Source organism: Aotus nancymaae, unplaced genomic scaffold (genome assembly GCF_030222135.1).
Source record: "Aotus nancymaae isolate 86718 unplaced genomic scaffold, 86718_ANA_hifiasm-v0.15.2.pri h1tg000028l, whole genome shotgun sequence".
Lineage (NCBI taxonomy): Eukaryota > Metazoa > Chordata > Mammalia > Primates > Aotidae > Aotus > Aotus nancymaae.
This window is the reverse complement of record NW_026988441.1, coordinates 4403312-4415472: the sequence shown is the minus strand read 5'-3', so window position 1 is coordinate 4415472 and position 12161 is coordinate 4403312. Positions and strand designations below refer to the sequence as shown.

The following is a 12161-nucleotide window of genomic DNA, read 5'->3' as shown; positions in this document are numbered from 1 at the left end:
GATCAGTGTGAGAACTTTCATTGAGAAGCTATTATATTTGTACTTGCTTTATACTTAGTCTAAAATAAAAAAATAATTTTAAATAGCCATTTAAATGGAAACCAATAAAAATGGATTTTAAAAGTAGAGTTGCATTAGGGTCCCAGCATTACCATTACAATCGAGAATAGAATTTCTTCCTGAGCTTTGGTTTTTTTAATATTTATTTTTAAGTTTTTAAACCTCTCTCTTACACAGAACATACTGAACTTTATAGCAGTTAAGATAAAAATCTGTTCTCGTATTAAAAGAAACCCATGGACTGTTTAATAATACGGAAGACATGTACATTTGAAGCCAATCACTCTTAAGTCAGAGCTCATTTCCTTAGTGACCCATTTGGAGCAGGAGTGCCTGACATTGGCGTCTGGGAGCCTAACATCACTGATAGAAGTGAGTCCAGCAAGTTTGTACCACCCAGAGGAAACCTCCAGCTGTGTCGGGAAGCTCTGGAAACTGTATCTCCGAAACTCTTAATTCCTTAAATGTTAATATTTGCCACAAAAACTATTGTCAGATGTGTATTAGGTAAAGCTCAAGAGATTTCTTGATTATGGGATATAAAATACAGTTTGTAATACTTCTCACACGCAGGTTGTCATGGAGCCTTTCTCGGGTTACAATAAGCAAATATTCTTTGGAATGTAGTGTAAGAAACACTGCTCTAGAGGTAATAATTGAGATCATTAATTTATGTAAAAAACTATTTGCTACTATGTTTTAGGTTTTGGGGGCTGTAGAGATAAAAGATCCAGGCCTTACCCTTTTCAGTGGGAAACAAAAGTGATTACAATATGCCATGCTAAGTGCTGTGATGAAAGCAAGGATTCTTGGGACTGGTGTGTGTGAAGGGGGTTCCGGCGACGACCACAGTTATGTGGGGAGGCAGAGGAGGGGAGTTTGCAAGGCGGAGAGCAGCACATCTGAAAGCGCGGAGGAGTGAGAAGGAAGGGACTGCTTTTCATTTACTTCCTTTCTATATTGTATGTTGAAGTTCAAACATCTTAGAGAAGATTTTTAGTTCATTTGAGAAATTTGTAATTTTGTGAATTTTTTTTTTTTTTTTTTTTTTTACTGTTTTATAGGATGGAAACACACCCTTTTTATTTGTTGTAATTTGTAAGAGACAGCAAATGGTGGAATTTTTAGTGAAAAACCAAGCAAATGTACGTGCTGTTGATAGGCTGAGAGAGTATGGTAGTTCTTGTTTAAAATAAAAACCTGAGTGTTCTCGAGTGGAGTCACTCAAGTCAGAAATATTAATAAGATTAACATAATTATCGGCATATAGTGAAAAATATCAACACAAATAATCAGGTAGAAAAGCAAATATTTGGCCGGGCGCGGTGGCTCACGCCTATAATCCCAGCACTTTGGGAGGCCGAGGTGGGTGGATCACGAGGTCAAGAGATCGAGACCATCCTGGTCAACATGGTGAAACCCCATCTCTACTAAAAATACAAAAAAAAATAGCTGGGCATGGTGGCGCGTGCCTGTAATCCCAGCTACTCGGGAGGCTGAGGCAGGAGAATTGCTTGAACCCAGGAGACTGAGGTTGCAGTGAGCCGAGGTCGCGCCATTGCACTCCAGCCTGGCGCCTGGTGACGGAGTGAGACTCTGTCTCAAAAAAAAAAAAGAAAGAAAGAAAGAAAAGCAAATATTTGGACTAAACAACATACAGAACGTAGAGTAGGATTCATTTTCTCTTATAGAGTGTTTGTTATTTGTAATCTGATGTTTTTGGTCTTGTAATCTTACATTAGCTAAAGGTTTTTGTATTTGTTTTATTAATTTTTGAAGTGTGGACTTTTAGTTTGTGACTACTAGTGTTGCCATTATTGTTATTATTATTATTATTTATTGTTTTCAGGCTGTTAGATAGCTCGTATCTGACCCCTAGCTGATGTGAATTACAATATATCAGACTAGGAAAGCAATGGAGAAATCTTCATTTAAATCTTTGTCTGCTTTAGATAAATGACCTCAGCACAGTTTCTGGGCCATCAAGGGACTGCAAGTTAGCGACTTGTATTATGTCGCACCCCAGTGGAACAGGAGACTTCCTCGTTGTTCCTTTCTTTTAGCCTTGGTGATAATTGACAAAGATGAACACTTGAGCACGCAAGATGCTTATAGACACAAGCTAGTACATGTAAGTGGTTATCATGTCTACATTGAGAGGCAGCATATTAAATCGATAAAGTGTATCAAATTAGCTGCTTAGTAATGACTTTATTAAAGTTCTTGAATGGAGTTGTTTCTTTGTTATTTTAGAACAGCCCTCAAGCTTCCTGTACATTATGGCTCATCAGGTATTGTCAATATTTTTCCTCAGCAAAATATTAATGTCTTTACTCAAGCTGTGTGTGTATGAGATGCAGAAGGTCATGCTGTTTTTCGTGGTTTGACAAGGCGTTTGTGTTAAAAGGCCAGTTAATACTAAATTGATGTTTAAAATAATTGCAACCTTTGAATCTTACACATTAGGTGAGAGTTGATAGTTTGGTTCAGGTAGTTTGAAATAGCAAGAGTTAGTCCACTTTTTAGCTAGAAATCAAGCAGAAGGCTAGATTAGTTAGAGGTAGAATGCAAGATTCTTGCAGGACTTTTAAGACCTTTATCCCTAGGGATCTCAGTGTGGTTCATGTTATTCTAAGTGTAATCCCCATGCATCAGATGAAAATAGAGCCACAGCTTTGACTTCTTTTTTCTTCATTTCTTTCTTTTTCTTTAAAAAAATTTTTTTTTGTAGAGGCAAGGTCTCACTGTGTTGCCTAGGCCGGTCTTGAACTCCTGAGCATAAGTAATCCTCCTGCCTCGGCCTCTCAAAGTGGTAGCCACCATGCCTGGCCTGACTTTTCCAATGAGTTATTGGGTCTTGAAAAGTTCAGTTTAGCAGAAAATCTTGTATTGTCCCCTGGGGCTATCTTCCGTATCTTCCTTCTTTGAATTTTCCAAGAAGCTAAGGTGTTTTCTAAGTCCAAGGAAGGCAATCTTTCTTCATAAGTCAGAAGGGGGAAAAAGGCCATTCTAATTATTCTGTTGTTTCCATGGATTCACTTGCTATACTGATGCCATTGTAACTGGTCCTGCAGTCTGATAATGATTGACCTTGGCCACCAGGATGCATTCACTGATTCAGACCCCTCAGTTTTCATGGTGATTCATACATAGAGTTCAAAGCTACGGTGTTTATTAGTTTATGTCCTTATGCTCAGCCATTGTTCCCAGCACCCGGCTCTGGGAGCCAGGCCTCCTAGCTTTACCCACACAAATAGTGAGCAAATCAATGCTTTCCCTACACTAAAAACATTATTTGGAGCCCACATCTTAGCTAGACTTAGCCTAGGCCTTCGTGGTGAGTTATCCTTTGAGCCCTGTTGGTCGTTTCTCGAACAAATATTAGTTGAGATTGTTCCCACCAGTCAGAGATGTTCAAATAATGCTGCAGGAAGAGATCAGAGTTCCCTTTCCCTTTTGCTGTCAGATTTGAATCTTGAGGCTTTTTTATATCCTGTGCAGCAGCTTTGGTTAGGTAACAGAAGGTTCCATGTTACCTGTCCACAGAGCAGTGGGAACCAATTGCAATTGGCCCCTCAAGTAATCCATTTCTACAAGAATAAAGATCTCTATCTACCTCAGGTTTTAAATATATTGTAAAGTTCCACCTCACAGGAAGCCATTTAATAAAATTCTCTGAATCTCAAGTAGGTGAGTTGGATTGAACAGAGCTAAGCTTCATCTATGACTCATGAGTATCCATGTATATAAAACAGGGCTTTGCACTTACTTCAGCAGCATATACTTTAAAATTGGATCAACAGCGGATAAGCATAAGCATGGCTGCTGCCTCAGGATGGCACACAAATTCATAGAGCATTCCATATTTTGCATTGCTCCTGGAAGGTCATTGGACTATTTCTTGACCAGCTCCAAGGAAGCAGTGTGAGTCAAACCGAAACACGAGATACCCGATATTAAAATTGTGATTATCACTATACAACTATTGATGTACGGTGATGTATGAAAGGAGAACAGAGCTGAGTAACATATGGGATGTTACATGCAAATATGTTATTAGTACATGTCTTGGAAATGGGAAAATGTCAACTTGCATTTCCTTCAGAAACCTGAAAAACAATATAAGCAGGGTTTTTTCTTGTCTGTTAGTTGGAGAGGACCATGGAGATCCAGCATCCTGGCACAGACGTGCTGGCTCAGAGTTTGAGGAGGTAGAGAAGGAGTGGTGGTTGTGCAAGCCAGGTTTTGACATCTGTTAATTTCCTGCTCTTGGTGTGATTGATGAGCTCAGTAATAGGGACAATTATGTTATCTGTTTTAATGAGATAATAATAGATTTATATGTAAATTTAGTTATGTTATGAATTAGCTAAAATGCCCTGAATTACAAGCCACAATAAATACAACTAATAATCAAAATTAGCACTTAATAACATTTTATGAAAACTGCAACATTTGAATAGTAGAACCTATGGAAAAACACACATCAAGCTTTATTTGGGACTCCAAAATAGTTTCAGCAATAAAATTCAAGAATAAATTATTCCATTGCTTTACTATTTCTCTGAACATTTAAGCATGTAGTCTCATTACATCTTCCTAACAACCTAGTGAAGTAAGGCAGCAAAATCCTTATTTTCTGGAAAACCCCATGGAGCCTAAGAGAAGCAGCTTGTCTGAACACAAATACCTGTTGGTTACAGAGCAAGGGCTTGTTCTGAGTGCAGGACGCTTTGCACAATGTCCAGCTAACTATAATTAATTTACTGAGCTGTGCTCCCTCCATTCATGAGTACTTCACTTTTTTTTTAATTGAAAGGTTAATAAACTTGTAAAGCTTAAAATTTTGAAGTGTATGGGACAGAAATTAAAGTTCTGGTATTAGCACTGATATTGCCTGAAATGGTTTAAGAACTTAATATGTTTGGTAAATATTTTTTATTTTAGTATTAAAATAGCAATTTTATTTATTACTTTTTTATACATAGAATTTGACACCAAATTTTGGAACATAAAAAGCAGATACTTCATTCAATGCAAGTAAGATTTCTGATAGTCAATTTCTCATTTATCTTGTTGGTCCTACTCTTGATAAAAAAAAGAAAGTAAGATGTAAGATTAAGGTAGGTTGTTTTTTTTTTTTTTTTTTTTGAGACGGAGTTTCGCTCTTGTTACCCAGGCTGGAGTGCAATGGCGCGATCTCGGCTCACCACAACCTCCGCCTCCTGGGTTCAGGCAATTCTCCTGCCTCAGCCTCCTGAGTAGCTGGGATTACAGGCGCGCACCACCGTGCCCAGCTAATTTTTTGTATTTTTAGTAGAGACGAGGTTTTACCATGTTGACCAGGATGGTCTCAATCTCTTGACCTTGTGATTCACCCGCCTCAGCCTCCCAAAGTGCTGGGATTACAGGTGTGAGCCACCGCGCCCGGCCGATTAAGGTAGTTTTAATGGAAAAAGACCAGTTTAAAAATGTGTAAATTGCAAGTACATATATGCATATACATATATGTAAATTAATTTTCAAAATTTATCTTCTTTAGTTTGGAATTCAGAGTTATTTAAGAAGGTAGCTGTATCTAATTTATAATCCGAAACAGTATTGTCTGAAAAAAATCATTTACTTCATTACAGTTCCTAAAATTCTGTGTAATTTTTGCACAACTAAGAGAAAAGATTGTTAAGTTAGTATGTTGTATATTTTCTCTATAGTCACATTATAACAAATTGAACTTGTTATACATAGGGATCTTCTATTTCATTTTTATAATAAATTGTATTTAGTAAATAATTATAGTTAACCCATGAATAATGTGGGGGTTAGGGACTCTAATCCCTGTGCAGTGGAAAATCTGAGTATAACTTTTAATTTCCCCATCTTAGCTACTAGTAACCCACCATTGACTGGAAGCCTTCCTGATAACAAACAGTCCATTAAAGCCTATTTCATTTGTGCTGCATTATTATCTACTGCGTTCTTACAACAAAGTAAGCTAGAGAAATGAAGCTGTTAGAAAGCAAATCATCAGAGAAAACACACTGACCTTTCATAAAACATAAGTGGATCCTCACAAAGGTCTTCATCTTTATTATCTTCAGTTGATTAGGCTGAGGAGGAAGAGGAGAGGTGGACCTTGCTGTCTATGGCTTTCAGAAGCAGAAGAAAATCTGCATATAAGTAAATCCCTGCAGTTCGAACCCTTGCTGTTCAAGGGTGAACTGTATTACGTATTAATATGTGTCACTAAGAAAGTAACTATCTTTAGAACTGGGAACTCAACAGTCCCTTTCTCATGCCATAAGTAAATGGCAAAAAGAGCTGTAAAATCCAACCAGCGTGCACCCATACAGATTGGAGATTATGTTTTGGAGATACCTACTGAGTGCAGAAGACAGAAAAACAATTCCTTTGTGAGAAGTACAAGTTATGATACATATTCTTACATAAGCAAAATGGTTTTATCTGTCATAGTTTACACACACACATGCACGTGCACATATACACACACGTGCTCTTGCACGTGCATATGTACACACTGATAAGTTCAAAGTCCTGCTGATGCTTTATGACCAAATCCACTATTTGCAGGGAGAGCGGATAATACATCCTACACTTTGGATGCAGTTCTTTTGACTTTTTGACTTATTCTGTGATGAACCGCCTTTAATGGGTGAACCATGTTTCTAGTTTTATAAGAAATAAAAAGATTAGAAGCAAGTAAAAGGAACTCTATGATCAGTAGTAGACTGTTGTACTTTATTCAGTGGTCATGTGTTTTTCTCCAGGTATACAAGTTACTTGAATGATGGATGAGTTCTCCGGTTACACAAGTTAATTAATTAATTAATTAATTAATTATTATAAGAAATGGGGTCTCTCTCTGTTGCCCAGGCTCGAATACAGTGTCTATTCAGTGGTACAATTACAGCTCACTGTAGCCTTGAACTTCAGGGCTTAAATCAGTTCTCCTACGTCATCCTCCTGAGTACTGGGACCATAGTCATGTGTGGTTACATCTAGCTGGATACACATTTATTGATTGATTTATCTGTTTATTTTTGAGACAATGTCTCCCTCTGTTGCCAGTACTTGAGTGTAGTGGTGCAATCTTGGCTCCATGCAACTTCTGCTTCCTGGCCTTAAATGATCCTTTCCTCAGCCTCCCAAGTAGCTGGGACTACAGGCATACACAACCATGCTTAGCTATTTTTCTTTTTAAGGTATCTATGTATGTACGTATGTATGTATGTATTTATTTTTTAGATGAAGTCTCACTATATTGCCCAGGCTGGTCTGGAACTTCTGAGCTCATGTGAGCTACTGCACCTGGCCTGCACAATTGTTATAAAAAGAAATTAAGCCCCAATTGAGTTGCAGAAAATTGACTACCTTGTTTTTTTTTTTTTTTTTTGGAACAATCATATTGTAGAACATATTGTCAATCATCAAGATTCTCTATTTTTTATTCTGGTTAAACTAGGAATGCTGCTTATTTCACATTATTTTCTGAAGTAATTGTTTTTATTCCTTTTATGGCTTTATTCAATTAGATACACAAATACAAGAATGTCCAAGTCAAATATCAAGGAGAAAAAATGAAATAAAAAACAGATTAGGGGAAGTGATTCTGTAAAATAATCATCGATGACAGTCACATATATCAACTTAACAAAAGTCTTATATGATGCTTTTGTGTCAAGGTTTCCAAGACCACCCCCAGGTTTGGTGGTTCACTAGAAGTTCTCACAGGACTCGGAAAATAGTCATACTCAGATCTTTAGTTTATTACAATGAAAGGGTACAGGCAAAATTAGAGGGAAAAGGTGCATTTGGTCAAGTCTGGAGGAAACCAGGCACAAGTTTCCAGGTGTTCTCTCCTGTGGAGTTCCCAGGATCTGCTTAATTCTCCCAGGCTCACATTTTGGCAACAATCGTGCAGTGATGTCTACCAGTACCAACATCTCATTAGAGACTCAGTACCCGAGTTTTTCAAATGGAGGTTACTCTCCCTCACACGTACCCAAATTCCAGACTCCCAGATGGAAAACATCTGTTCAGAGTAACCACACTGTGTCTATAAACAGTTTAGACACAGTGAGCCATTCTTCTCAGGGCATGGTGGGAACCCTCTCAGTTTCCTAAACACTCAGCAAGCGGCCAGCCTTGCATGTGGGCCTTTCTAAGGATGTCAGTCTTTTGCCTGCTATATGAAATCTTCTCTGCACAAAAGTTTTGGCCCCAACTTAATTTTTGGTGTTGTTTAAAAATTTCATTTTAACAGCAAATAATCTAAGATAAGGTAACTTGGCACTAGTTTCTGTTGTACGATCCATCCTTAGTTGCGGTGCTGATTACTTTTTTAAGTTTTGGTGACTAACAGGTATTTCTTTGTAAGTTATCATAGCAGTATTAGGTAATTACAAACTGTCCTCCTTATCTCATTAGCCTTTCAGTAAAATTGTTAAATAAGCCTAATAATTTCTGAGTTAAAATTAGGATAAAAATTATTTTATTTTCATTACATGAATAATCTAGTTTTCATATTGTGCTAAATCCCTGTTTAGAATTGTGAAAGATAAACTATTCAATCATTTTATCAGCATTTTCTTGCCTGAGCATGCAATTAAATTTATTTGTTTCACATATTTTATAGCCTTCAATCTAAGAAATAATGCCTATATGCTATTACTTTAATGATATCCAGTTTTGGGGGTCACCATGGCTTGCTTCAATATATCATAATAACAGGTTCAGTGAATATCTTTTATTTTTCATTTTAGTTTTTGGTCTGGAATTCCTGGGATGCATAGACAATGAGTATCTTTTTTAGATCAATAACTTTATTTCTTAGAGCAGTTTTAGGTTCACAGCAAAATTGAGAGGAAGGTACAGAGATTTCTCATTATTTTCCATGCCTCCCACACATGCATGGCATTTCCTATTAGTATTTTCCACCAAAGTAGTACATTTGTTACAACTGATGAACATACACTGACACATTATATCATTCACAGTTCATAGTTGACATCAGGCTTCATTCTTAATACTGTACATTCTGTGAATTTGGACAAATGTGTAATGACATGTATCTATTATTTTAATATTATAGAAGAGTTTCACTGCCCCCAAAATTCTCAATACTATGCCTGTTCATCTCCCCATTTCTTCCTAGCAACTCCAACCACTGATTTTTTCCTATCTTAATAGTTTTACTTTTTTCAGAAGAGTCATATAGTTGAAATAATACAGTATATTTTTGACTAGTTAAAAAATTAAAGTTCTATGGTAATTGAATGTAGTTATTTAAGATATATTTGGCCTTTTGATTTTCTTCTGTTTTTTTATCATAAGATCTGATGACATGTGCTTTACATATTTAGAAAACATGATTTGTGTAGATACTTGCCAAATAATGGAAAGGGTTGAGGAAAATGACACCATGCATTTCCACACAGCACAAACTGGAGCATCTTGGTTTATGGGGTGGGTTCAGATAGACTCTCTGTTCCTTGGAAGAGAACAAATTTAAGAGGTTGTACGTTATAAAACTGGAATCACAAAGTCTTCATACGTACTTTCAGTTGGAAATAAGACTGGGCAGTGAATGCTATAGGTAAATACCCATGCTCCTCACTGATCTTCTTCGAGGGGTGAGTTTGAAAACAGTCTGTATTATGATGACATGACTCACCTATGACTAGATTCTCTGTCACGAAGGATGGCAAGGAAATCACACAACTTTGCTTTACATGAGATTAAAAAAGAATGTTTTTCTCTTACTAGGGAGAGGAGAAGGCATTGGCACATTCTGGTAGCAAGAGGGCATTGATGGTTTTCTTTCTGTGTATTTTTCACATCAGATAGTACTGCTTGGCAGCCTTCCACACCTCCCCAGTGTTTCTTAAGCTTCTCTCTGAATGTGAGGTGTGATTTGGAGTGATAAAGCTCTTAAAGGAGTGATCTTTCCAGTAGTTCTTCCTGTGGGAGGTAAAATGGCAGGTGAATTTGGGCCTTGTTATACGTCGAGCTGAGCATATAGCTACAACTGAGTAAACCACCCAGCACCTTCCCTGGAAGAGTTTTAGCCAGAGTAACAGACTGATCTCTCTTGAGCTCTTCTCCACTGGCAGCTGGAAAGTTTTTGCAAGGATCCTTGTTTCTGGTCTGATTCCTATGTTTTGCTGGCTTCTGATGATACATTGTTTTATCCTAACCTGAACAGTTTTAACTGCAGAGCTAGGGAGACTGTTGTGCATCTCTTCATCTGTACCTTTTGTAAAGTCATTCATAGCAAACTGGTAAATGTGTTCCCCGAGTACTTTGAGCCATTCCAGCAATTCAATTTAACCCAAAGAGGGAGTCCTGGGAACCTCAATTGAACCCCAAGTTGAAGCTGGTCAGAAGTTCTGGAGTTTCAGACTTAGGACTGATGTAGGGAGGGAGTTTCATGGGACTGAGCCCTTTACCTGTGGAGTCTGATGCTATCTGCAGATAGAGTATGAGAACTGATTTAGAGGATACCCAGCTTGTGTCATCTGCAGAAATGCTTGCTTGCTTGCTGGTGGGGAAGAACCCTCCCCACATTTGATCACAGAAGCCTTCTTTGTTGATGATTGTTTCTGTGGTGTGAGAGCAGAGAAAAACGTGGCAAGTGGGTCTTTTCCACACATGTCATAGATAACGGAAATACTGTATAGTCTGTTTTAACTGCCCTTCATATTTTGGTTCAGAATCATGCTCTTTGATACTGGTCACTCATCACACCTGTTCTGATAACAAGACCATTTTTAGTCAATCTCATGGTTTGTCTAAGATGACTTGTATAATTGCAGTTCACTTGTAGGTATCAAATTTTGATAAATTTATTCTTTGCATTTAATAAATACAAAGTAAGGGAAGAGTTCTTACTGCACTAATCACATACCAGTAGGTATAATTTACATTAATTCTAATAAGGTCTCAGGTATGCTCCCAAAGGAATGCTTTGTAACAGCATCAGTCCTATAGTTTAAAGAGAAATGGTCTAAAGCGTGCACACAAGTGTACATAATTTTTTTTATGAAGGTAGAGTCTTGCTATGTTTTCCAAACTGGTCTCAAACTTCTGGGTTTCTCAAGTGATCCTCCTGCCTCAGTCTCCCAAGTAGTTGAGATTACAAATATAGCAGAGGATTCTCTGTACTTTTAGGACAAAGGAAAGCATTGGGAACTTATTAAGTGGTTTTCATGCTGAGGAATCAAGACTGCCATTTTGAAGTGACACAGATTAGTCTTTTAACCAGAGACAGATAATGGACAAGAGACAGTGGATCTTTCTACCTTGTTTTAGGTCATAAGGTTCCTTCCAGTTTAGGTGACAAAAGTTATGTCATCTGTTAATTGAATTTCATGTCCTGCTTCAGGACAGATAATTTGTGAGGGTAAATTATTGTCAAGCACTGCCAATATATTGGCTGTCACTTTTTGTTACGGAGCTCAAGGTCAGTTTTCATTGAATATTTTATAGATTTAGACAGCTGGAGGCAGAAATAGGTAACCAAAACCTATTTTTAGAACAGAGGCCATATTTTAATTGTATGAAGAAATGTTATTTAATATACAGATGGCTGACCTTTTCCAAGATTGTGTTTTTGTTTCTTAGAGGAGGAAGCTGAATATGAACTGGCAGTTAAAAAACTTGTAAAACAAAATCAACTTGCTCATCTTTATTGTATATTTTTGCTCTACAGCCTTTCCACAAACTGTGTGTGGATTCATGCCCTAAACCAGATGATGAAGACTTGACTTCCTACCAAGGTAAAGTGGTCTCTTGTAAAATTTTCCCTCAACTTTTGCATAGTATTTACTTTTAAAATTTAGCAGTGATTTAGTTACTGTTTTATGATCGCTATGGAAAGTTGGTCAGAGAAAACCATAGACATCTGGCTAGTTGATTCAAAAATTTTATTTAACATCAGTAACTAACAAAAGATTGATAAGTACTGTGAAAGGGTGGGGGCTGAACAAAAATGAACTGGAAGATACATAGCAACAGAAAAATCACATTAGGAAATGCTTTCTCCAATAGAGAAAATATGAAATTTGGTTAAGGTTTGATTAGAC

At 37.3% G+C, this 12161-nt stretch overlaps 1 protein-coding gene across 7 annotated transcripts in view; it reads left to right on the top strand.

Annotated features, from left to right (window-relative positions):
- The window catches only part of LOC105723611 (myeloid cell surface antigen CD33-like), a 169272-nt gene that overhangs the window by 103326 nt on the left and 53785 nt on the right, over nucleotides 1-12161 (top strand). For all 7 annotated transcript variants that reach the window (XM_064380989.1, XM_064380988.1, XM_064380985.1 and 4 more), the window contains one exon: nucleotides 11789-11855. The gene's annotated coding sequence lies outside the window, so the exon portion shown is untranslated. The remainder of the gene's footprint in view (nucleotides 1-11788; nucleotides 11856-12161) is intronic.